Source organism: Protopterus annectens, chromosome 3.part0 (assembly GCF_019279795.1).
Source record: "Protopterus annectens isolate FY-2018-M chromosome 3.part0, PAN1.0, whole genome shotgun sequence".
In the NCBI taxonomy this organism is placed as follows: Eukaryota; Metazoa; Chordata; order Ceratodontiformes; family Protopteridae; genus Protopterus; species Protopterus annectens.
In genome coordinates this window covers 805,089,121-805,116,395 of record NC_056731.1, presented here as the reverse complement: position 1 = coordinate 805,116,395, position 27,275 = coordinate 805,089,121, and positions in this window count along the sequence as shown.

Here is a 27,275-nt window from a genome sequence, read left to right as displayed (position 1 = left end):
AGGTAACCCCCCACTGCTGAAAGCTAGCAGTATTTAGCATCTACCTGTAAAAATATATATGCAGGGGCTTTTCCTCAGAACTTTGCATATCCTGGAAGTCATAAAACAATAAACCACTTCCAATACAATACATGAAACTTATCTAGTACAGACATTACATCTCCTGCTGCACTGAAACAAAATGATAACAACTTTTTATTAAGTAAAGTAATTTCAATTCAGCTACTATTCTGAGATTAGCTTCCTGTGTTCCAGTTTCCATTGTTAAAATATATACATTTAAACAGTTACAATAGTGTATGTACATTTCTGTTCTTTTCCAGTAGGGTACACTGTGGGTACATTTTTAAGCTTGGTACTTTACAAATCTTTGTTTTTGATCAACACTTAACATACAGTTCTAATACAGTTGTAACACAAGCATCTTACACAAAACATTTTGATATTCACCAAAGACATAATTATTTACAAAATTCCAGACAGCTGGACAGCTGTGCTGGCAGTATCTCCCTTTGTCACACTCCTATATAAATCATGTTGATATTCACAAATGACATATAATTATTTACAAAAATTTCAGATAGCTGAGCTGGCAGTATCTCCTTTTGTAACACCTCTTTTACAGGGAAAACAAGGAAGTAAAACCCGATAAAAATTTAAAGTCTTTAAAAGTCACTTTTGTCACAGAAAAACACAGTAAAAATCATGTTAAAACACTATGCCAGACACAAAAAGTAAACTTTCTCCACAAAAATACTTTTAAATATGTTAGCTTTTAAACTGGCAGGAAAAAAAAAAGAGTGTGCCCATTTAAAAGTACAATATAGTCTCACGACAGTTCCTCAAAACAAACTCCTAGCTTAACAATAACTTTCCTGACAAGGAAACTGATATCAAACATTTTTTTTTGTAAAGGAAGATATTTTTCCCCAAGGGGAACTTATCTGCCCAGCAAAGTTACAACACAAGCATTAGAGAAGAGTCTTCTACAGTAGGAAAGCTCTGAAGGGGCTGGTGCCTAAACCTGGCATTTTCTGTCAGCTCAGCTCACGATGACTAATGGTTTGGTCGAATGGAAGGTGCCCTAAAGCTTTGCAAGCCAGCAGGCTGTTGTATCCTTGCAGGATATAACCTATACAGTTTAAGCTTCAATATGAAAAATATCATCTCTTCTAGGTTCTCCAAAACCAGCATACCATCATCAGCAAAAAAGGTTGTACAACTTCTCCTTCCCTTTATTCTCCAGCTATCTATTAACCTGTTTATTCTTTGAAAAAAGCACCAGAAGAAGCCACAGTCCTGGTAGAATGAACCTTAACATGACAAGGAAGACATTTCCCATGAAAAGAGTACCAAAAGAAATGGACTTAGAAATCCAAGAAGTAGTAGTTTGCTTAGAAATAACCAAACCCAAAGACCTAGGATGAAAGGAAACAAAAAGCTGCTCAGATTTATGAATGGCTTTAGTTTTATCCAAACAATATCTGAGCTGTCTATGCAAATACAAGGTGTGAAGAACCTTCTCACTAGCAGACTGCGGAGAAGGGAAAAAGTGGGCAAATTAATAGACTGATTAACAGACAACTCATTAACCACCTTGGTAATAAAAAAGGATTAGTATGAAGAGAGACCTTGTCCTTATGAAAAACTGAAAAAGGAGGAACAGCCGTAAGGGCCTGCAGCTCAGACACCTATCTGGCTGAGGTAAGGGCCAAAAGAAGAACAGTCTTCCAGAAACAATGCTGCATGGAAGCTGAATTTGCAGGCTCAAAAGGAGCCTGAGGCAACTTTTCCAAGTCAAAATTAAGGTCTCAGGAAGGAGGAATAGTATTCTTGGAAAACCTAACATGAAGGATAGTTTGACCTCAAATCTAGAAATCAGAGGAGACGTCAAAGACAGACAAGCAGAAATGGCTGACTGGTGGACTTTAACAGAAGAATATGCCAACCCAGCACTGGGCAATTCACACACAGAGAGAACCAAGGGAGCTTCCATAGAAAGTGGATTCAGGTTACAAGTAAAACACCAAACAGAAAATCTCTTCCATTTGGATAAATAAGATTTTCTGGTAGTGGGTTTCCTGGCGCCCTGCAGAAACTGAAGCATGTCCTCAGAAAAAAAGGTGCCTAAAAGGGATCAAAACCCTATCACCCACAGTGTCAAGTTGAAGAGTATACAAGTGGGGATGGATGGCAGACCCCTTGTCTTGTGTGAGTAGGTCCACCTTGTGAGGTACAGGTAAATTGTGACGATTGCCCTTGGCTAAATGTAGAAGAAGAGTGAACTAATGCTGTCAGGTCAAAAGGGAGTCACCAAAAAGAATTTGGGAGCATCCTGTTCTATCCTAAACAGGACCCTCGGTATGAGAGGAAGGGGAGGGAAAGCATAAAGAAACATCCCCTTCCAGGAAAAAATAGGGTGTCCACCTTCCAAGCTAGAGGACAAGGACTCTGGTGAAAAGAGAAGATGTTGTCTCTTCAGAGGGAAGGTAAAAAGATCTACCTTAGGAGTACCCCACTGGTGGACAATGTTCAGAAACACATCTCTGTGAAGCATCCACTCATGAGTTTGTGTTATGAACCTGCTCAGAGAGTCTGCAATGAAATTCTGATCTGAAGGAATATAAACCGCCTGAAGAGTCACCTGATACTGGACAGCTAGATATTAAACGTGAAAGGCTAGTCTGCACAAGAGGTAAGACCATGCCCCCCCCCTCTTGCTTGTTGCTATACCACATCACTGTTGTACTGCCTGTGAAGATTTTGAGGGGCTCTGTAAGGAAAACAGAATAAAACGCCAAGAGCCAGGAGAAGAGCTCTCATCTCTTTGATACTGATATGGTCCTTGTTTTGATAAAGAGATCAAAGGACCTGAATGTTCAAAGAGTCGAAGAAGGCCCCCATCCCATGTCTGAAGTTTCTGAAAAAGAGTTCCTGAGTGGGGACTGGAGGTTGAAAAGGAAGCCATAGGTTGATGGACAACTGATGAATCCACCACTGAAGCTCCAGCTTAAGTCACGAAAGAAGGGGAACTGGCAAGTCTAATGGATGAGAATGTTGATGCCAGACACACTTTAAGAACCAATGGAGTTTTTTCATATGAAGCATGGCCAGAGGAAACATAGAAATGGTGGAAGCCATGACTCCCAGTGCCTTTTGAAATTCCCTGGCTGTAATGGAGGTCAGAGGAAGAAGAGATTGAAAGAAAGCAATCAGAATTAAGGCCTTGGGATGGAGCAGAGATGCCATCATTGGAATAGTCTGGAGCCTCTACCTAAGAAAACCAAAATCCTGAGAAGAAGTCACGAAGGACTTTTAAAAATTCACTGTAAACCCCAGGTTTTGCAGGAGACAAATAGCATACTGAAGATGCTGAAGTAAGACTTCTGGAGAGGAAGCCTGAATGAGTAGGTCATCCAGATAAGGAAAGATCTGAATTCCCCTCATCCTGCCAAAAGCAATCACAGCAGTGAGGCATTTGGTGAAGACCCCTGGGGCAGTAGAGAGGCCAACAGAAAAGCAGAGAACTAAAAATGCAAGGTTGCAATAAAGAAATGTAAAAACTTCCCAAAAATGGGATGAACAGGAAAGTACAGTTGTGTACACTTACCATAAATGTAGATGTTAGAGTGTATTCACTGTTGCAGTCATTACATTTGGGTAATCTGCTGGTAGGTTGCCCTCAGTTGGCCTGATTAACAAAGTCTTGGGTCCTGCATCGGTTGCTGTCCCTTCTTCCATGACGTCAGGTCGTCAGAGGTATAAAACATGCATCCAACGCCATTATATCAGTTTTTCTTGCCCCAGATGTCAGGTGCCCTCCTAATGGGGAGCAAATAAAATTAAAAACACAAAAATATACCTCCAACCAAAAGCAAATACACCAAAAAGGCTTTTAAGCATAGTAAAAGGAAGTATAGGTATAGCCAGAGAAAATTAGGGGGCTGGAGGGATGGTAACCAGGACTGCAACAGTGAATACACTCGAACATCCCACATTTATGGTAAGTGTACACAACTGTACTATGTTCTTCATGTTTCATTGTTGTAGTCATTACATTTGGGTAGATTCCCAAAGCTATGGTTGGGAGGAGTTTATACAGCATTAGGACCAGCTAAAAGGCCCTGCAATACAGCAGTGGCAAAGCCAGCTCTGGATTTAGAGAAAATTGGTAAATGATAATGCTTGGTGAAAGCATGTACAGAAGTCCAGGTAGCAGCTTCTAGACTATCCCTGGTAGGAACACCTCTGAGAAAGGCTGCAGAAGTAGATGCAGCCCTGGTGGAGTGAGATCTGATCCCCTGGGGGATAGGTTTTCCATGGTGCTTATAGCAGAAATGAATGCAATGGCTTATCCATTTAGAAATGGTTTGTTTTGAAATAGCCTTCCCCTCTGCCCCTGCAGCAAATGCTACCAGCAATTGTTCAGATTTTCTTCAAGATTTAGTCCTGTCCAAGTAGAATCTAAGTTGCCTATGCACATCCAAGGAATGCAGAATCCACTCTCCTTTGTTCTGTGGATTGAGAAAGAAGGTTGGCAAATGAATGGACTGACTAAGAGCCACATTGGTAACCACCTTGGGCATGAAGGATGGATTGGTCCTCAGAAACCGCATGAAAGATGATGAAAGGCTCCACTGCCATAAGGGCCTGTAATTCAGATATCCTTCTAGCTGAAGTGATTGCTAAAAGGAAGGCTGTTTTCCAAGAAAGAAATTTTAAGTCTGCAGTAGCAGCTGGCTTGAAAGGAGGTAGAGTGAGCTTCTCCAAAACAAAGTTAAGGTCCCAGACAGGGGTAGGAGCTCTCCTGGGTGGTCTCAAGTTCTTTGCCCCTCTGACATACTGCTTGAGCAGGGGATGAGAGAAGATGGGTGGTTCTGTGTTATAGTGAGCTGAAACAGCTGAAGCGTGGATTTTAATAGAGGAAAAAGACAGACTCTTGTGAAGCATCTCAGTTAAGTATTGCAAAATCTGAGGTAAATTGAGCGTTGCTGTGCTCATCCCTAAAGATTGCATCCAGGCAGAGAATCTTTTCCATTTGTCAGCATCAGATTTTCTAGTACTACACCTTCTAGCCTCCAAGATGACATCCATCACAGGTTTGCTGAGGGATGATAAGTGTGAATTTAAGTGATTAGCCAGGCTGTAAGGTTCAATGTTGGAAGCCGAGGGTGCAGAATTTGGTTCTCCTGCTGAGACAGCAAGGAAGGGGTCTGAGGCAGGTGCCATGGAGATATTTGTGACACACTGCGCAGGAGTGGGTACCAGTGTTGGTGTGGCCAGTCTGGAGAAATCAAAAGCATTCTTGGTTTGTCCTGTTTGACTTTTAGCAGAACTTTGGAGAGCAGAGGCAGAGGGGGAGAGGTGCAGACTGAAAGGTTTTTCCAGCTGAAGGACAGAGCATCCACTTTCCAGGCTTCTCTGTGGGGAGTCCTTGTGCAAAACTTGCCCAACTGGTAGCTCTGGGTGGAGGCAAATAGGTCTATGTTTGGGCTACCCCATTTGCTTGTCAACATGCTGAAAATCCACGGTTCCAGTTTCCAATCGTGTGGGTCCATGAGATTTCTGCTTAGTCCGTCTGCCAGTGTATTCAATTTTCCTGGCAGGAACTGAGCTTGTAGATGCACTCGGTAGCTCAAGGCTGTGTTCCACAATGCCATGGCTAGTTTGCAGAGGGGGGTAAGAATGTGTACCCCCCCTGCTTGTTTATGTACCACATAACCGTGGTGTTGTCTGACTTTACCATTAGTTGCCCTGGAAGAATGTAGTCCTTGAAGGCTGTCAGAGCATTCTGTACAGCTAACATTTCTTTTTGATTGATATGTAGGTGCATTTGATTTGGGTTCCATTTGCCCAGAATGCACTTCCCTGCCAGGTGAGCCCCCCCCATGCATAGTCTGACGCATCTGCAGTTAGGGTTTGGGTGGCAGGGGGTAGTGTGAATGGCAGTCCTTTGTTTTGTGGCAGGCCTCTGCCCACCACAGGAATTCCAGGCGTAGGCAAGGTATGATAGGAATCATTGTTTCCAGGCTGTGACAATGTTGACTCCATAAACTTTTTAAGTACCACTGTAGTTTCCTCATATGCAGTCTTGCATATGGAATTAGAAGAATGCAGGAGGCTGTGAACCCCAAGGCTTGCAGTATTTGTCTTGCAGATAGCAGGGTTTTTGTGGCTAGTTGTTTGACGTAAGTTACCAAATGAATTTGCTTCTCTGGTGTGAGGAAAGCCATCTGGGCAGTTGTATTCAAGCTTGCACCCAGGAATGTAATCTGTTGAGAGGGTACCAGTTGTGATTTCTTTTCATTTATGGTGTATCCCAGACAAGTTAGAACCCTTTTTACAAACGCCAGATGATTTAGAAGTATGCCCTGGTTTTCTGCCAGAATTAGACAATCGTCCAGGTATGGATATATTTGAATATTTCTTTGCCTGCAAAATGCAATAACTGGAGCCAGGCACTTTGTGAAAACCCTGGGTGTAGTAGATAAGCCAAAGGGCAGTTCAGAGAACTGATAATGCAAGTAGCCTGCGTTGAAGCATAGGTATCTTCTGCAAGATTCCCTGATTTGGATATGCAGGTATTATGCTTCTTTTAAATCTAGAGTTGCCAACCAGGCATCTTTGCCTAGCATAGGAAGTAATCGGTGAGGAGTCAGCATCTTGAATTTTTGAATGTACAGAAAGGTGTTTAGAGTAGACAGGTCCAGAATTGGATGCCATGATTAGTCTTTTCTGGGTACCAGAAAAAGCCTGGAATAGAAACCTTGTCCCTTTTCCTCTTCTGGTACTGGTTGAATAGACCCAATGTTTAAGAGGGAAAGTACTTGTTTTTGAGCCTCTGCCCACTGATTTGGGGGCAGGTCTGGCCACCCGTTTGGTGTTGGCAACATGTGGAAATGAAATCTGTATCCCTGGGACACTATATTTAAAACCCATTTGAACTAGATTATGAGTTCCCAATTCTTTGTATGACGAGCAATCTTTCCCCCAAAGGGGCAGCTGAAAGGTAAGTGCTTGGTAATTTTAAAAGGAAGTCATTGAGACTGTTTACCATAGGGGGGTGTCTTGTTATTTCCAGATTTGGAAGTGGAGGCCCCCCATTGCTTAGTTCTGAGAGTCCCCTGGGACTGAAACCTAGTGCTTTTGGTGTGTCTGGGTTTGGCTTGAGAGGATCTGGAAGGAGCTGGAAAACATCAATTCTTAGTAGGCCAGTGCACTTGTAAGAAATCTTTAACAGTTTGCATAGATTTAGCTTTATCTTTTTTAGAACTTCTTCAGCCTTATTGCCAAACAGACGGTCCTGATTTAAAGGAGCATCCAACAATTTTGCTTTAACATGATCAGGCAAAGATTGCTCCTTAAGCCAAGCATGCCTTCTAAGCACAGACCCAGTAACAGCAGCCCTGCAGGAGGCCTCTAAAGAATCAAAAAGTACAGTTTTGTACCTACCATAAATGTAGATGTCCGAACAGGATAGCATCTGCAGTCATAACAAATGGGTTGTCCTGTCGTCAGGCAGCCCTTCGGTCGGCCGGATTCCAAAGTCTGGGTCCGGCCGCTGATGTCGCACTTCACCTGACGTCATCTCTGCTGGTCTTCGGGTATAAAGGCATCAGCCGACGCCATTTTCCTCAGTGTTTCTTGCCCCAGATGCCAGTTGCCCTCTTGGAAAGCTAATTTTTGGATAAATGCCAATGTTTCCAAAATAGTAGAAGGCAAACACAAAAAATAAGCATGTATGTACATATATATAAACAAATACACCATAAGAGACTCCCCCCCAGCTAGCTATTAGGAGGGTAAATACCCTAGGAGTACCACAGAGGGGAAGGAGGGTGGGTAATCCTGACTGCAGATGCTATCCTGTTCGGACATCTACATTTATGGTAGGTACAAAACTGTACTATGTCCTTCAAGGATGCATCTGCAGTCATAACAAATGGGTAGAATACCATAGCCAAACTAGGGGAGGAGGAAGAAGAATTATGGTGTAGTTAGGATCCCTTGCAATACAGCAGTGGCAAACCCTGCTCGGGATCTAGAGTATAGAGGTAAATTATAATGCTTGGAAAATGTATGCACGGAGGTCCAAGTAGCCGCCTCAATGATGTCCTTGGTTGCCACTCCTCATAAGAAAGCTGTGGTAGTGGCTGTAGCCCTTGCAGAATGAGGTCTTATGTTCTGTGGAACTGGTTTTCCATGGTAGGAGTAACAGAATCTTATGCAATTTCCTATCCATTTGGAGATTGTCTGTTTGGAAATTGCTTTTCCTTCCCTTCCTGTTGCATAGGCTACTAAAAGCTGGTCAGTTTTTCTGTTACTTTTGGTTCTGTCCAGGTAGTAGCGTAACTGTCTATGTACATCCAAGGTATGCAGCAGCCTTTCCCCCCTGTTCTGTGGATTGGGAAAGAAGGTAGGTAGGTGGATTGCCTGGTTTAAAGACACTCTGGATACCACCTTAGGCATAAATGTAGGATTAGTTCTCATGGACACTCTATCTTGATGGAAGATTAGGAAGGGTTGTACTGCCATTAAGGCCTGTAGTTCCGAAACCCTCCTTGCTGAAGTAATTGCCAGTAGGAAAGCAGTTTTCCATGATAGGTGTTGAAGATCTGCTGTTGCTGCTGGTTCAAATGGAGGAAGTGTCAATTTTTCTAGCACAAAGTTCAAGTCCCATGCTGGTAATGGTGGTTTCCTAGGAGGTTTTACATTCTTGATCCCTCTGAGGAATTGCCTGAGTAGAGGATGCGAAAAGACAGGTGGATCGAAGCTGTATTCTGCGGAAATAGCTGATGCCTGTATCTTGATGGAGGAATAGGACAGGCCCGTATGTAGAAGCTCTGCCAAGTACTCCAGGATGTTAGCAATATCTATGTTCGACACATCTTTTCCCCTTTCAGTACTCCAAATGACAAACCATTTCCATTTTCCTGCATAGTTCCTTCTTGTTGAAGGTCTGCGGGCTTCAAGGATAATGTCTTTAACCCTTTGGGATAAGTCTGTGTTAGTTGCTGTCATGTGATGTTCCAGGCAGTCAGTTGCAAGGTTTTTAGGTTTGGGTGCATGATGTTGCAGTTGTTCTGAGTTAACATCAAAGGCATCAGGGGTATTGACCACATTCTCCCCTGAGACATGCTCCTCAGCAAAGGATACCAGTGTTGTCTTGGCCAATTCGGAGCTATCAGAATTATCCTTGGACGTTCCTCTTTGATTTTCAGTAGTACCTTGTGCATCAAAGGAAGAGGTGGGAATGCATATGCTGTCAGGCCTTTCCAACTGAAGGATAGAGAGTCCACCTTCCATGCAAGTGGGTGGCATGTCCTTGTGCAGAATTTTTTGAGCTGGTGATTGAGTGGGGATGCGAATAGGTCTATTTGTGGCATTCCCCATTTCTTTGTGATGGCCTTGAAGATGTCCGGGTGTAGCATCCATTCATGGGCATCCGAGGTGGTTCTGCTTAACATGTCTGCTAGGGTGTTTTCTTTTCCCGGCACAAATATTGCCTGTAACTGGATGTTGTAGCTCAGAGCCATATTCCAAAGGTCCAGAGTCATTCTGCATAGGGGGTATGAATGAGTGCCTCCCTGTTTGTTGATGTACCACATGACTGTGGTGTTGTCTGTCCTTATCATTAAATGGCCTTCTTTGAGGAATGGTCTGAATTTCTGGATTGCTAGTTTTACTGCCAGCATTTCTTTTTGGTTTATGTGCAGGTGCAGCTGGTCTGGAGTCCACAATCCTTGTATGCACTTGTCCAACATGTCGCCCCAGCCTAGGTCTGAGGCGTCCGTTGTGATGGTTTGGTTTGCTTGAAAGTTGTGGAAGGGCAAGCCTGGGTTTGACTGGCATGCTTGAGCCCACCATAGGAACTCTTGTTTCAGGCATGGGATTAGTGGGATTTCGGTTTCTAAGCTGTGCCTGTGTTGAGACCATAAATTCTTTAGGTACCACTGTAGCTTTCTCATATGCAGTCTGGCATGGGGACCAGGATTATGCATGATGCCATGAAGCCCAAGGCCTGCAGTACTTTTCTTGCTGTTAGTTTGTTCTGCTTTGTTAATGCCAAGAAGTAAAGAGGAGTTGTTCTTGTTTTTCTGCAGTTAGGAATGCCATTTGTTTTACTGTGTCCAATTCCGCACCCAAGAATGTTCTTGTCTGGGATGGTATCAGTCTTGACTTTTTAAATTGACTGTGTATCCCAGGGCTTGTAGTAAGCAAATGACTCTTTGTAAATCTGTTGTCAGCTTGCTTTTGTTGTCCGCTTGTAACAGGCAGTCGTCCAGGTATGGATAAATTTGGATTCCCTGTAGCCTGCAATGAGCGATTACTGATGCCAGGCATTTTGTGAATACTCTGGGCAGTAGATAAGCCAAAGGGCAATGCTGAGAATTGATAATGCTCTGATCCTGCAAGAAATCTGAGGTATCTTCTGCAATTTGGTCGTATGGGGACGTGCAGGTATGCCTCCTTGAGATCTAGAGTTACCAGCCAACACTCCTTGCCCAGCATGGGAAGAAGTTGCTGTAGGGTCAGCATTTTGAATTTTGGGACAATGATGTATGTGTTTAAGACGGACAGGTCGAGAATAGGTCTCCAACTTTTCTCTTTTCTTGGTACTAGGAAGAGTCTGGAGTAGAATCCTTTGCCCTGTTGTGTTATTGGTACTCTTTCCACAGCTCTCATCTTTGTTAATAGAGCTATCTGCTTTAGAGCTTCTGTTTTTGATTTGGAGGTAGGTTTGGCATTCCTCTTTTACTGGTAAGGTGTGGAAGTGGAACCTGTAGCCTTGGTCTATGGTTTGCAAAATCCACTTGTCTTTTGTGATATAGTGCCAATTTTTCGAAAATAAGGTTAACTTTCCGCCTAAAGGTGCTGCTATTTGCTCCCTGGTAGGCGGTGTCAGAGCCAAGTCACTGTGATTGTCCTGTTGCAGTGGCAGTGGTTGTGTCTGTGCCTCGCTGGTTATTGCCTTGCCACTGGCGTCCTCTATAGGCACCTCCTCTGGATTGATTTCTGCCTCTAGAGTGTCTATTCCTGCCTCTTTGAGATTTTGAGGAGTCTAGAAAGGACCAATTTTTGGCAGGCCAGTTCCTGCTAAACCTTGGGGGCTGAACCTGTAAGAAATCCTTAACTGTTTGTACAGACTTTGCCTTCTCTTCCATTTTCTTTATTACTTGCTGAGCAGGGGTACCAAATAGACTGGCCTTATCCATAGGAGCATCTAACAGCTTTGTTTTAACATGATCCGACAAGACCTGTTCTTTCAACCATGCATGCCTTCTTATCACTGTGCCAGTCATGGCTGATCTAAATGAAGCCTCCAGTGCATCATAGCCACATTTTAAAGAATGGTTACTAACCTGCTGAATGTTATTCACCATTTCTAAAACATATTTCTTATCTAAGGAGTCATCAGAGGACAGCTTCTTAGTTAACTGATCAAGCATAAACTCTTGGTATTGGATCATGTGAAACTGACAGTTTAAAGCTCTAGCTGAGAGAGTAGCAGAGGTGTAAACTTTTTTCCCCCATCTCTCTAAGGACCTGGATTCCCTTTCAGAAGGGAGAGGGTTTTTTGCTGAGGTCGAAGCTACTGCTTTAGGCCCCTGGGATATAGTCTCAGGGTCTGCAAGAGGGGCCTTGTATAGGTGGTGATGAGTGTCTGGCACCCTGTAAAATCTATCTGGTTTGGCAGGGGCTGGAGGTAAAGTATCAGGAGCAGTGCAAACATCATTAAATGCATCATCCACAACAGGCAGAACTGGAGGTATAGCTAAGGGCCTGTGTTGTGGTAAGTGCAGAAAGGTCCTAAGCCTTTTTCTTGAATCTGAGAAATCTTGTCCCTGCCATTGGAATTGTTCTCTCATGGCATGTAAGGTTTCCCCAAAGGAAAATTCCTCTGGTGGAGAGGCAGATGGGATGGATTCTTCAGCATCGGAATCTTCATAAGTAGAAAAAGGAGCCTCTGGCTGATCTGTAATGTCTGAGTCATCCGAAGAATCATCAGAGGACACTGGCTCGGGGGGGCTCTGCTCTAGGTCTCTTTTCTGGAGGCTGAGAGGCCCTGTCTGGGTGAGATTGGGATCCCCTAATTAAGGAGATTAAATCCTCTGCCAGAGTAAGCATTTGTGAACTAGAAGTGGGCCTGTGTGAGGGGGCCTTAACAGGCACTGATTTAACAGTTTTGGCTGCTTTAGCCCTGGCAAAGGCCTTTATAGACATGGCTGCAGGAGGCCTAGCAGCACCACGTGCTGGGGTAGAGACATCCAAAGGGATGGTGTCTGATAATTCACTAGGAACCACAGTAGTGGACAAAACTTCAGAGGCCGATTCAACTAAGGTAGCAGAAGCCTCAGTAGTAGTCATGGATTCAGCTGAAGATTGACCCGTTTTCTCGGTTTCGGCCGAAACCGAGACACTCGCGGCTTGCTTAACCGTGGTTTCGGCCGAAACCGCGGACCGCGAGTGTCGGTCTTTTTCTTTGCGTTTTTTAACAATTTGGGTAGTCGGAGGATCCGACGGCATAATGTACGCAAAATCTGAGCCGAAAAACTGTTCAGCAAACTCCGACCGACGCCTAAGCGTACGTCGGTTGAAGGAAGCACAGGCTAAACAGGCTGCTACGTCGAGGTCTGGGCCTAAACAAGGTAGGCAGTAAGAGTGGAAATCTTTATGAGGTATTTGTTTCCCACAAGTTAAACAGTTATTTACTTTTTCTGACATCGGCTGAGGCAAGAAAGAGTCCCCAACGGGGTACTTAGCTTTTAGAAGTCTTCGAAGTAGTATTCGGTAGTAGTAATCTCTGGATCTGACCGACCGGCACTTGCGAACAGCTTCTGCTTCGGGCGCCACGCGGCAAGAAAGACTGAGGAAAATGGCGTTGGCTGATGCCTTTATACCCGAAGACCAGCAGAGATGACGTCGGGTGAAGTGCGACATCAGCCGAAGCCGGACCCAGACTTTGGAATCCGGCTGACCGAAGGGCTGCCTGACGACAGGACAACCCATTTGTTATGACTGCAGATGCATCCTTGAAGGACATCCACATTGCAAAGTATGTTTTCCAACTTGTTCAGCAGAATGCAATAAATCCTGTAAATTTTTATTTTCCACACAGTCAGGAATCAACATCATTTTCTGTTTAAACAGTCCAATAATACACTGTTGATATTTTAACATATGAAATTGGCAGTTTAAAGCCCTGATTGCCAAGGTTGCAGAAGTATAAACTTTCTTATCCCATCTATCCAGCGCCCTGGAGTCTCTATCAGAAGGGGTAGGATTTTAAGCAGTAGAAGTCTTAATGCCCTTGGGCCCCTGAGAAATGGTTTCTGGATCTGCAACAGGATTTTTGAAAAAGAACTTGTGGGACTCAGGAACCCTGTAGTATCTGTCAGGTTTACTAGGAGTCGGAGGCAGGGAATCAGGGGCCATACTGGATTCCGAAAACAACAATGTCTAGTACAGGAGGTATAGCCAAGGGGCTATGCTGAGAGAGAAGAAGGAAATCCCTAAGCCTCTTTTTTGAATCAGAAAATTCCTGACTTTCCCAGTGGAAGTGGTATGCAAAGTCTCCCCAAAAGAAAAATCCTCAGGAGGGGAAGCAGAGGGAATGGAATACTCTGCATCCGAATTCTCATAAGTAGGTATGGACAATTCCAGGTCATTAGAAGAATCAGAAGAAACAGAAACCTGATCAGAAGATTCATAATCATGCTCAGCCCTAGGCCTCTTAGAGGGGGGGGGGGGTTGACTACCCCTGATCAGAGTAATTCGATCTTCAGCCATTTTGATCATTTGTTTTTTAGGCATAGGGGCCTGAACATGTGGCCTGGGCGTCGTTTTTTTAGACACAGATCGAGATTTAAGCCTTAGTAGTGAAGGAGAAGTCAATTTAATATGCAAGTCTGTAGGCCTGAATACACCCTCAGAAGCCAGTGCCTGCACAGCAGATCCGGACCCATCCAAGGTAGAGACATCCATAGGTTCTATAGGTGAAGACTCTCGTGGCATACCGGACTCTGAATGGGTCTCAGTAGAGGCCTGCGAATCAGAAGTAGTGGGTAACAGGGGCTGCGAAAACGCCTCATTGAGTACCGGTGAACTGGCGACTGGCTTAGGAGAACCATCGTCGGCAGTTTTGGACCTCGGTGGCCTGTCTCTGTCTTTATCTTTGTATTTTTTCAGAAATCCCGGTAGTCGGATGGCTAACTGACGACATTTCTGGATAATTAAACCAAGAACCAAAATATTTAGAGTTAAAAATGTACCGACGACAGATAGTGCGCTGATTAAATAAAGCACAAAACCGACAGCAAGGTACGTCGTGGTCAGGGCCTAGGCAAGGAATACAGTATGAATGAAAATCTTTGTGAGGTATTTGCTTTCCACAAGTAATGCAATTATTAACTTTTACTGACATCGGTAAGGAGCAAGGAAAAGTTTCCCCAACGGGGTACTTAGCTTTAAGTTGAAGACTTCGGTTCTGAAACTCGAAAATGAAAATTTCAGGAGTCGGCCGACCAGCACTTACGAACTGCTTCTGCTTCGGGCACCGCATGGCAAGAAAGACTGATGCAATGGCGTCGGATGCATGTTTTATACCCCTGATGACCTGACATCATGGTAGAAGGGACAGCAACCGATGCAGGACCCAAGACTTTGTTAATTAGGCAGACTGAGGGCAACATGCAAGCAGATTACCCAAATGTAATGACTGCAACAGTGAAACACGAAGAACATCATGAAGACAGGGATCTGTGAGATCCAGAGAGAAAACGAAAGCCTGAGGGAAGAAGAGCAAACAAGGTTTGAAGAGATAACATCAAAAAGGAATGAACCTTCAAAAAGTGTTGAGTTGGGAGAGATCCAGAATGGGTCTCCAGGTGCCTTCTTTCCTGGGAATCAGAAACATTCTGGAGTAAACCCCTTCCCCTGTAGAGGGTTTGGAACTGCTTGAATTGTTTTTGACACAAAAGGCTCTGAAGATCCCCTGTAAAAAATGGACGGTGTTCCTGAGGAGGTTGGGGAATACCCAGAAAGGGGGACAGAGATTTGTAAAACCATGTAATATCCCTGCCGAATGATGGAAAGAACCTAAGAATGCTGAATGATCCTTAACCAATTTGGAAAGGACAGGGAAAGGTGGAGAGATATGGAGGAACTTGACTGAGGAGGAACAGAAGAAGATAGTCAGACAGAACCTAGCCTGTCTGGAAAAAGAGGCTCCTGGGTAGTGGGAGTTTGAGTAGACTTAGCAGAAGGATCCCTTCTACCACCATTTTTACCTTTGGGGAGGGTGAGATAGCCTACAGGCAAAGGCAGATTTAGTGGGGTAACTCCTTTGAAATTTGGGAACAGAGGAAACAAAAATATGCTTCAAGTCTTGCATAGATTTGCCCTTTTTCCTGAAGGAAATTAAAAAGCTCAGCAACTGCAGAACCAGAGAGATATTTATTATCAAGAGGAGCATCCATCAGCTTGGCCATAATATAATCAGACAAAGGTTGAAGGCAAAGCCAGGCGTACCTTCTCAGCACAGAACCAAAGGCAGCAGCTCTAAACAAGGTATCAGCAACATCACAGCTACATTTAATGGAATGGCGAACCACTTGAGAAGAGGATCCTAACAAAGAAAGAGTCAAAGTCTTCCCCTCAGAATCAGTAAGGTCTGAAATAACCTGAAAAGCCTAAAAGAGAAGAGGCAAAATATATCTGGTCATGTGGGTATAGTAATTCACATCCCTATAGGCCAGAGTAGCAGCAGTTTCTTACCCAACCTCTCCATGGTTCTAATGTCCTTGTCAGAGGGGAGCAGCTTAGTAGAAGGTAAATGCTACCTGTATATCAGAAGAGACAGAGATAACAGAAGGGTCATCATAGGGACATTTGTAAAGAGGCTGACAGTCATCAGGCATCTTATAAAACCTATCAGTTTTTTAGGAGCAGGGGGCTTGGAATTAGGAGCCTGAGAAGCTGTAGAAAAGGTATTCAACAAGGCAGCAAGAACAGGAGGAACAGCGGAGGGTTTGGGAGACTCCATTTGAAGGCGCTCATAATACCTTTTTTGTATATCAGAGAGCTAGGAATAGTACCACTTAAACTCCATCATATGGGAAACTTTCTCCCCAACAAAAATCTTCTCAAAAGGAGAATCAGGGCTAATAGAATCCTCTTCATCAGAGCCACAATCCAAGGGACAGGGAATCTGGGAGGAATAGGCCAAGGACTCCTCATCAGAAGCCACATCCTCATCAGATGAAATCTGCTCCCTAGGCCTACAAGGGGAAGCAGGGACAGAGACCCCCTAAGGGGGCATCAAAGCCATAAGGGCATTAAACAAACACTGTGTGACATCCTGCAATTCATGGTGAAGATCCTTAGGAGCAGGAGAAATATGCTTAAGTTTTCTGCTTTTTTTTTTCCAAAGAAACATCAACCCTAAAATCTTAGGCAGTTCAGACCCTGCCACCATTCAATAAGCATAGTGGGAATCTCCTCCCTAACAAGGATTTGTGGAACACATCTAGGGTCTTCGGAAATAATCAACCATGGTTCCCACAAATGTCTGATACAGATGTCTGCAGAGCCACCATGGACGTGTGAGAAGCCGGATCCATGCTGGCCTCTGAAGTGGTTGCAGCAGACAAATCAGAATGAAAACTGGGCAGTTCTCCAGGCTTTCACTAGCCTCAAGAGAGACATCCGGTAGAAGAGGTAGAGCTGAAGAATCCAACTGAGCCTTCTTGGCCTACTTCTTCATGGACGGCTGACACTCGACCTGGGATAAATCTACTACAGTACCCTTAGCCAACAATTAAGTTGTTGGTTCTCCAGGTAAACGCCAAAAAAGAGAGACGACTGACAAAGTTTTTGGAACAAATGCCTGACAAACAGGACAAGATGTATGGTCGTGAGAAGCACCTAAGCAAAATAAACACTACTCGTGATGGTCCTTATGGGGAATCTGTCTCCCACACTGGCATTTCCCCTTTCTGGATGAGATGAAACCAATAACCACAAGTAAAATATGATAAGAAGAAAACCCCCAAGGTGGCACTTATCTGAAAAATGGCTTGGTAACCAGCAGACAATAAAGCATTTAGACTGATGATCAGAGACGGCATTCGGATTGGCAGCCAAAAAGTTCTGAGGATGGTACTTCCACACATCATCTTTTTGCCCTACACCATTCACAGGGATCATGTCTGTGATGTGTGCTGTCCCTGTTACAACCTAAGGCTTTGGTATAATGGCCAGATATTGGGCAGCAATAGGCAGGGGACCCCTAGTGTAAGGAATATTGCAACAGTGATATGGAAAGACAACCTCTACAACCAAAGCTAGAATCTCTAGTTCCTTGGTTAAGGGATAGGCTAACCCACATCACTCCACAGTTCTTTCACTCCAAAAAACAAGCCAAATGACTTTTCTGTAATGAAATAAAAATGAGTAAACATCTAATTCCATAAACCTTCTAGGCATTAGTCCACAGAGTGGGACCAAACATGCAGGAACACAAATGGCTACAAAAAGACACCATGCACCCCAGACCTGCATTTTTTTGAAGTGCTCACAGTCTATACTGACTGGTCCTACGAGTGTATTTATTGCTATGTAGTTTCAATCACTATTTATTACCAGTTTTATTTTTCTGATGAAGTTCTAGTTACTAATAAAGAATGAAACCACTCAACACCTGTTTGGCTTCTTTTTCAGCTAAGTCTTAGAAGTTTTCTAGTTATTTCGTCTTTGCTCCTCTCTCTTCAGTTTTGTAAATAATATATATGTGTGTGTGTGTGTGTGTGTGTGTGTGTGTGTGTGTGTATACATACATACACACACACATAAATATACTCACATACATATATATGAAAATGAAGCAAAACAAATGCTAGGAAACTCTTAAAAATCTAGGTCAAATTCATACAAAACACACAGTGCTGTCATGATTAAAAATGAGAGACCAAAAACAATATTTTGTGAACATGTTTTCATATGCGGTAAAGTACCTCATACCCCCATGCTACATTACAACCAACTAAGGGTTCAGTGCACTATGGGGCAGGAAGCATTCACCCTTGCACTAACTCATTTGGTGGAACTAACATTTTACAGAATGGTGGAGATGCAAATTCATACAGTTGTTTATAACAAAAGTAACCTGCTCCTAGTACTTGACAGAAAATCCCATGGCCATGCATATGATTGTCTTCTTTCATACCTTGTGCCCTTCAGACAGTCGCAACGTCACTAAGGAAGTGTTGCTAAGAACGTCTCTCACTGGAATGAAAGGATCTACCTGCTGCAAGGGATACAACAGAATCTGAATGCTCCCAAAAGAAGGGAATGAATAGGTCGATGGGGACATGTGACAAATAATCAGTGGTGGAGGTAAGAGGCCAAAAAAACACTTTTAAGACAATAACCATGCAACACAAAGTTCTGCTTAAAGACTGTAAAGCTTTGTAAATTTATGCATATATGAAGAATCTGCTGCAACATATCTATCAGTTATCAAGACACTTCTGAACTGTGCACTAGAACAAGGAATTCTTATAGCTGAAGTCTCTTCAGCAGCATTATAAAAGGCTATTGAGTTACTACAACGTGATACAGTCAGCCTGCCATTTATATGCAGCCTGAGTACCAGCTTTATCTGCTAAACAAAAGCAAAGCAGATACACTCTGTATTTTCACTTGGGAGACTCTTTACTGTCATAAAATAAAATGAGAGCTGTTGGTGTACATCAACGATAAGGGGCAATTGATTAGAACCTAAACAAAGTCTGAATCACATAATCCTTAAAACAAAAAGAATGAAACCACACATTCCTGAAACTGCCCTATATTTAATCTGATATGTCACCTCGGACTTTGTATGCTGAGGGGTTGGGGTTGCAAAGCCACAAGAGCACAATAGCAGATTGTCTTTTTGTAAGCAAGTTTTAATACTTCAGAAAAAGTACATTTAATTTTTAGGTTTCAAGATTCTGTGATCCAGTTTTGTGCAGTGCTTTCTATTTGCTCTCTCTCTACTTTAGATCTTCTGAGACATATCACTAGAAGATGGAATGAAACTCAACAATCACCTTCAGGAGAAAATATGGATAGACTGAGGAAAATTCAATTTTTATGGATCATAAGACAATGCCATTAGTACAAGGTAGCATGGAATTATGAATCTCACAGTCAAACTGATGACTACCAGATAAAAACAAACATCCAGGAAAAGATAAACCTTTTCTGCACAGTACAAAAAAAAATAAAAATAAAAACATGTTCAAAACAGGAAACAAAAGCTGTTTGATTATAAATAAAAATCAGACCTACAGGGGGAACTTGGCACTCTTAAATGAAGTAAGCACTTAACAAATTATGTTATCTTATGCTAGACCAAAAATTAAACTTTCAACAGGTCAGTGAGTTGAAGAAGTCAAATAATGCACCTTCACTAAACAGTAATTCAAAAGCAGATCAAAGAGTTGTCAAACGTAAAGCAGACAATTCTGGATGAAGACTGAGACTGTTCCTCACTCCAAAGTGAAACAATGCTTTCATATGGCACCGCAAGTCATGGAACTAGAAGGTTTTTAACCCTCAACTAAAGTTTACAATTCACTTTCTGTCTCTGAAAAGCCAGAAGGAAACAAAAGCTAATTCTGCATCTATTTCAAGAAGGGCATCCTTCTCAAGCTGGTGCTAAGTGGTAAAAGAAACATATGTGAATATGTAAATGCAAAAGAAAAAAAAAGAACTGAGGCAAAAGTCCAAATAAACCACTTCCTCACACATTAACATTTCACATGCTGAGGTTATCAGGAAAAGCATGTGGCACCAAATAACTTTCTGCCAAGCCTAAAGTTTCAGAGAGATTGCACATTTGAACTGCTTAATAAATAACCAAAACAATGGCCTTCTTTAGTGTCTTAAACATTTGTGACACTTTGGATTTTTGTGTATGCCCTTTAGCTCCACAATAAAAATAATTAATAAAGCTGAATATTAAATAAAATAAAATTTTCTGCCTAAAATGGCAAACTTATTGATTATTTAAGCAATATTGACTGTTTTCTCTTCTACTGCCTCTCTGTTCAACTATGCCATCAACATCTTCTACTCTAAGTCAAAACCAAATCCAGAACTGGCTGCAGTTAAAAATATGGACCTGGGAGCAACCAGTTAAAAATATGGACCTGGGAGCAACCACTGGCCAAAGCTAAGTAGAGGCTAAGGGTGGGGGGACTAACATATGACAGAGACATGGTACAAAGGGAAATTCATAAACAGTCTTTCCAATCTTCTCTCTTTTTTTCAAAATATGAATAAAACTAGAGTTGCCATAAAAAATGCTGAACTCATGCATTAGCATTAACAACAACAATTGGATCAGCAACATGCTGGACTCTCCTTTATGCTCAGTTAGTTTATAGCTGGAAGGTTATTATTTTTTTCGCTTAGTAACGTTGCTGTTACGAACTCTGTGTGTGCTATGTGCTTATAATAAAGGCTGTATTATTGTTTAACAGCAAGTTTTCCTTCTGGGTGGAACTGAACATGATTCTTTGTTTGGGAAGCAGTGTTCTAACAATTGTTATTAGATAATCACAAAATTAATTTGGCATAAGTTAAGAAACACCTCTTTGTTACACCCCTGAAGATTAATAACTTCTCTGCATTTCCTCCCATACCTTCCAACTCAATGACTCTTTCCCGTCTTCTACACATTTCAACTACTTCTCAACAGTCTTTTTCCACATCACATCTTCTAGAAAGTCTACCCAGTTACTTCTAAGTAAAATTCCCCCAAGAGTCAATTTCTTGATGTCTCATTTCATCCATGATTCCTTAAAAATACACAACCCTTTATAGCCTACATGCGTACTCATATCTTCAGTCTCCCCATATACATCAATGTAACTCTAGATGAATGAATCACTAGCCCTCGCTCTCCCTGATTACTAACCAGCTGCTAACTTTTCTGCTTTACCAAATACCAGAAAAATATCTGCACAATAAATCCTAAAATGCCTTCAAGATAGCCCCACTCTAACTCCTCATCAGCAAAATTCTATACAGCTTCTACCAGTACTTCATCAGACAGCCAACATTATTTTTAAATTAATGGTGGTGCAGCATTAGCACTTCTGCCTCACAGTGCTTGGTTCCCCAATCTGGTTCTTGGCTGGGTGAATTCTATGTGGGTCTTTAGGTCCTCCCTGTGTTTGTGCAGAATTTCATTGATTGCTTAATTTTCCTCCTGTAACTCAAAGGCATGCTGTACTTGAACTGGTGATTCTTCAACCTGCTTAAAGATATGCATTCCGTGTAAATGTGTGTGTGTGTGTGGGGGGGGGGGGGTTGCACACTTGTGTGGGTGCTGTAATGGACTGACATCCCACCTCCAAAATTAGCTTCTCTTCCTTGAATTCAGTGAATGCCAGGATGGGTTCCACTTCTCCCACAACCGCAAACTGCATTAAGCAGGTAATTTGAGAATGAGTGAATGAATGTACAAATGTTTTCTCAATGGAACAACACATGCAGACCTGGAAAAAGCCTTTGACACGGCAGATGTCACATCATACCTAATATATCTTAACAGCATTGGTTTCTCATACAACACAATTAATTAATTGATTTGATACCTACCTACATAACTGATCTTTCCAGGTATTTGTTCTACCTCTCTGTCAAATACTGCAACTTTCTAATATGTTGTTCCACAAGGCTGAGTTCTTGAATCTATAAATTTCATCATATTCACTAACATTCCCCTCAATGATCTTCATCAAATTAAAATGGTACTTTACTCTGATAATCTTCTGCTTCTAAATGCCTTATGCTCCACTTCTGAATTAACAACTGCTTCTCAATGATGGCTTCAGTAGTTTGCCCTCAGTCCTCTCATAAACTGTCTCATAATTCTGTCAAAATAAAATACACGATCTTTGGAACCCCTCAGTATATTTCCACAATTCTAAGCCTTCTAGTAATCCCTGCTCACAAGCTGATAACTATAAACAGCTAAGCGTACTTGGCCCTTCCTCAAACTTCTATTTTTATGTTGAGAATTCCATTTTCAAATTCCTTATTCAACTTACGCTTACCAACTAAAATAAAAATCTTTTCATCCTAGAAAATAGAATATCTATTGCTAAAGATGTACTTCTCTTTAAACCTGAATATGTCCTTCCTAAGCAGCCATTAGGAAACACTCAAAATACTACTGAGTTGCTGAATGAATGAATGAATGAATGAATGAATGAATGAATGAATGAATGAATGAATGAATACATAAAAAAATTGTTTTACAAATTTTCCTGTAGCTAGATTCTGTCACTGCACTCTCCTTACTATCTCCATCATCACCATTCTCACTGACCAAAGACCCATATTTTTGCCATCATCCTACCTAAACTGTAAACTACAGGGAACAAATCCTATATGTTGCTCTTTATACATATCTGTTTTCCCATTTGCTTCTGGACTGGTTAAAACCCTCTTCTCCTACCTTCTACACTTGAATTCAGAAAAAGGGACTCTACTCAGGCCTCACTTTACCCTATCTGCCACAGATAAAGTCATCCACTAAACTGCTCATACTGTGTGGAACTCCCTCCCTGTTGATATTAAAAAACTGCCCAAACATTAACATATACAGAATAACTACAAAATCATCAATCAGCTCCATGTCACAAGTGGTTGCTGCACTGTCCGTGACCTGAATGACCCATCTTTAATACATATCCTAGGTGCTGTTGAAGCAGACAAGGGAAAGAAGAAGTAAATGGCCAGCAGTGGTTCTTATCTTCGGGAGAAGGCAGCCCACCTAACTTCATGGCTGTCTCTTGGTGGAGATGGGTTGAAATGTCTATTCCCAACAAACTGTGCACAGCAGCTACATTAAGGTGAGTGCTGAACAGTCTGCCTGCACCACTGTGCACGTAATCTAAAATTTAAAAAATGTTCACTCAAATGAACTGTAATTTATAAAATGTGGGAGTAATAGTTTTTATCATAATACTTGCTACTCTGTCAATATTAACATGGAATGTAAATGGTCTTATACAGACAAACATATTGTGAATTTTATCAAGAAGTGCAGCAATGCTGCAGGAGAAACATCTGTTGAGAAATGAGCATATGAATCTGACAAAGAAAAGATTTCAGAGTGGACATTCAACAGAATATCAGGGAGTAAAGAAAATGGGAGTGAAAATACAGATTGATAGATGGGCTCCGAAAATGAAAGAAGAAAAAAAACAATGGAAGAATTGTGGAGAAAAAGGTTATTAGCAGGGATGTGGATTGCACCAGCACATGTTTATATGCTACCTTAAAACTACTGCAATGGAGCTTAAGAGAATTTTGTAAGAAATCAACAGCTTTTAGCAGGAAATACTATTTATGTGTGGGGACTGGAACCCAATTTGTAATATCGAGGATGTATCAGGAGGACTCAGAAAGGAAAATATAACAAAGAGGGTAAATGTCTGAAGAAATGGATGAGAATATATTGTAAAGGAAAAGTGAATTTACTAGCAGGGATACAGATTGAATTTAAGCATTATTCCCAAGGTACAATTACTGGGCAAGACTGGGCAGAATTTATATATTACACAAGCATGTATACTTAATTGGAAGCTTTAAGGAGATATATCCAACAACTATTTCAGATCATGCATCACTAAAAACTAAGATAAAGATTGTAGGGCAATTAAGTGAAAATGAGACAGTATCTACTTACCTGTTAAAAAAATGGAATTTAAGGAATGTGTAGTAAAAATGATTCAAAGGTTATTATGAAAACGGGAAAGTTCTTCACAATGGATAGAAAATAAGTGGAATAAAATGAAGGAAGAGTTAAAAACAGTAGAATTAAGACAGCAAGAGATACTGAAAAGAAGTAAAGAATAGTCTGTAAAATCTTACCATAACCATAGATGCCCTTGTCTTCCATGTTGCATTATTCTTTACATGAGGGATTCCCTGCCATAAATGATCTCAATGTCCGGCCAGTATACAAAAGCCTTTTACCACTGCCAGGTATGTGGGATATTGCATGAATGCTCAAAGCTGGCATCTGCCATTAAGGTGACGTCCTCATGTACCATCCTCACAACTGAATGTCTCAGGAAGAACATCATCCTAAGGTGCAATGGAGGAAACACACATCTAAAGAAAGAACATGAACCGGGGGGGGGGATATAGAATATTGCAACATGGAAGAGAAGGATATCTATGGTTATGTTAAGATTTTACACAACTATTCTATGTCCTTCTATTCCTGTGTTGCAGTAGTCTTTACATGAGGGAGAACACCACAGCTCAAGAAGAAAAAAGGGTGGAGGAAGGAGCCAAGGTGCTCTCTACAAAGTTAAAGTCCAAGTAGCTGCTTCTAAAATGGAAGAAGTATCAGAACCTTTGAAAAAAGCAACAGAGGAAGCTATAGTCCTAGTAGAGAGAACCTTAACAGGAGAAGAAAGGCTCTTACCATGAAAAACACAAATAAATTGTGTTAGAAATTCAAGTAGAAATAGTCTGCTTGGAAGCAGGCCTTTCCAGAGCCCTGTGATAAAAAGACACAAAAAGCTGATCAGATTTCCTGCTTTAGTTTTATCCAAATAAAATCTGAGTTAACTGTGCACATCCAAGGTGTGTAGGATCCTCTCATTGGAAGACTGCTGAGAGGGAAAAAAGGTGGGTATATTAATGGACTGATTAAGAGACAACTCATTTACAACCTTGGGCATAAAGGAAGGGTTGGTACACAAAGAAACACTGTCCTTATGGAAAACCAAGAAAGGTGGAGATGCCATCAAGGCTTGTAGTTCAGACACACTTCTGGCTGAAGTAATGGCAAGCAGAAGCACAGTCTTCTAAGTACAATACTGCAGGGTAGCTGTTGCTGCAGGCTCAAATGGAGCTACAGTGAGCTTTTCCAGAAAAAAATTATGGTCTCAGGGAGGTAAAACAGGTTTCCTGGGAGGTGTAATATGAAGGACACCTTTAAGGAAAGGTTTAACCTCCAATCTAGAGGCCAAAGAGGAAGACAGAGGCAGACATGAAGAAATAGCTGAAAGGTGAGCTTTAACAGAAGACTAAGCCAACCCAGCCCTCAAAAGTTCACACATGTAAGACAGAACCCAAAGGAATATCCACATTTAGTGGGTCTAGGTTACAAGAAAGACACCAAATGGAACACCTCTTTCATTTGGATAAGTAGGACTTCCTAGTATTGGGTTTCCTGGCCTCCTGCAGTACCCTAAGCATGTCCTTAGAGAAAAGGTGCTAAAAGGAATCAAAAGATTATCACCCATAGTGTGAGATGCAGAGTTGACAACTGAGGGTGAATGAATGACCCTTTTCTTGTGTGAGGAGATCCACCCTATGATGTGACTTGTCATGACTGCCCTTGGCTACATGCAGAAGAGGAGGGAACCAATGTCATCTTGGCCAAAAGGTAGTCATCACCAAGATTTTTGGTTTGTCCTGCTAATCTTCAGAACTTTCTGAATAAGAGGGAAGGGAGGAATACATACAGAAACATCCCCTTCCAGGAGACTGATAGGGTGTCCACTTTCCATACCAGAGGACCTGGAACTCTGGAAGAAAACTTTGGAAGTCGTCTGTTCAAATAGAGGTAAAAGAGCTACTTGAGGTGTACCCCACCGGCTGAGAATACCCAGAAACACATCCCTGTGAAGCATCCATTCATGAGACTGAGTCATGGACCTACTCAGAGTGCCTGCTACAACATTTTGGTGGAAGATATTTACACTTCCTGCAGAGTGACTTGGTACAATTCCATGCCAAAAGAGATAGCCTGTACCAGAAGGCATGATTTCATCCACCCCTGTTTGTTTACATACCATAAAACTGTTGTATTGTCTGCAAACAAAACAATTTTAGAGGTCCTGGACAAAAAAAAAAAGCCAGACAAGCCAGCAGAAGAGCCCTCATCTCTTTTATGTTTATGCGTTCCTTCCTCTGTGAAGGAGACCACAGGGCCTGTACCTTCATATATGCAAAGACTGCCTCCCAACCCATGTCTGAGGTGTCTGTGAGCAACTCTTGAACTGGTTGGGAAGGATGTAAAGGCATACCTGGAGTCTGGGAAATCTGCTGAATCCATCAAAGAAGCTTCCTCTTTAGGCAAGGAAGAAGAGGGACAACAAACTCCAGTGGATGGACATGCTGCATCCAAACTGATTTTAGGTACCACTGAAACTTTACAATAAAAATCCAGGAATTCTGAAGGTCAATGAAGGCTGGTGAAAAACCACAACTCTCTTTAGCGTACACAAAAAGTTTTATTAACACTTTCATCAAAATGACTTCCTCAGAAAACGCTCCAAATAATACTAATAGGTGTGATGCATTTTACGTTGGTATGATCACCCAGTCTTTGATGGAACATATAAGAGAGCACATGTACAGCATCAAGACCAAGGATGTTAATAATGCATTATTCAGTCACTCTAAGGAGTGTACTACGTACAAGAAGTTCATTTTTTCCATTTTGGAAGTAGTATTATCTGATTTAAGAGGAGGGGATTACAAGAATGTTTTAGAGGAGAGGTTGGTGATTGTTAATATTGTTTTAAATGTGCATGAACTGTTCCACTTGGCACAGTTTTAATTATTGAATCAATTATTATTTAATTGGTTAATTGACTTATTATTTATATGGGTTTGTGAGCAACCTTTTTAGTATTATTTGGAGCATTTTCTGAGGAAGTCATTTTGATGAAAGCATTAATAAATTTTTGTGTGTAAGCTAAAGAGAGTTGTGGTTTTTCACCAGCCTTCATTGACCTTAGGAATTACTGGATTTTTATTGTTTAGTTGTTTTTTCCTGGTTTTCACCAATGAAACTTTGTCATGTGGAGTTTGGCAAGAAATAGCATGGGAATAGTTGAAGCCATGAAACCTAGAAGCTTGAGAAACTCCCTGGCTGTCAAAGACTGTAGAGGGAGAAGGTCTTAGAAGTAACCGACTAGAGACAGAACTTTTTGAGGAAGAAGAGAAGCCAACATAAGATCTGTCTGAGTCCTGCACCCCAGGAAAACATGGTCTTGTGAAGGGGTTAGCATAGATTTTTGAAATCGATTGTGAATCCCAACCTTTACGTAAGAGTAGTAAGGAACAGGAGATTATGATGCAAGGTCTCTAAGGGTGGTGTCTGTAGCAATAAGTCATCCAGACAGGGGAACCTGTATGGCCTGGAGTCTGCAGAAAGCAATCACAGGAGCTAAACATTTTGTAAA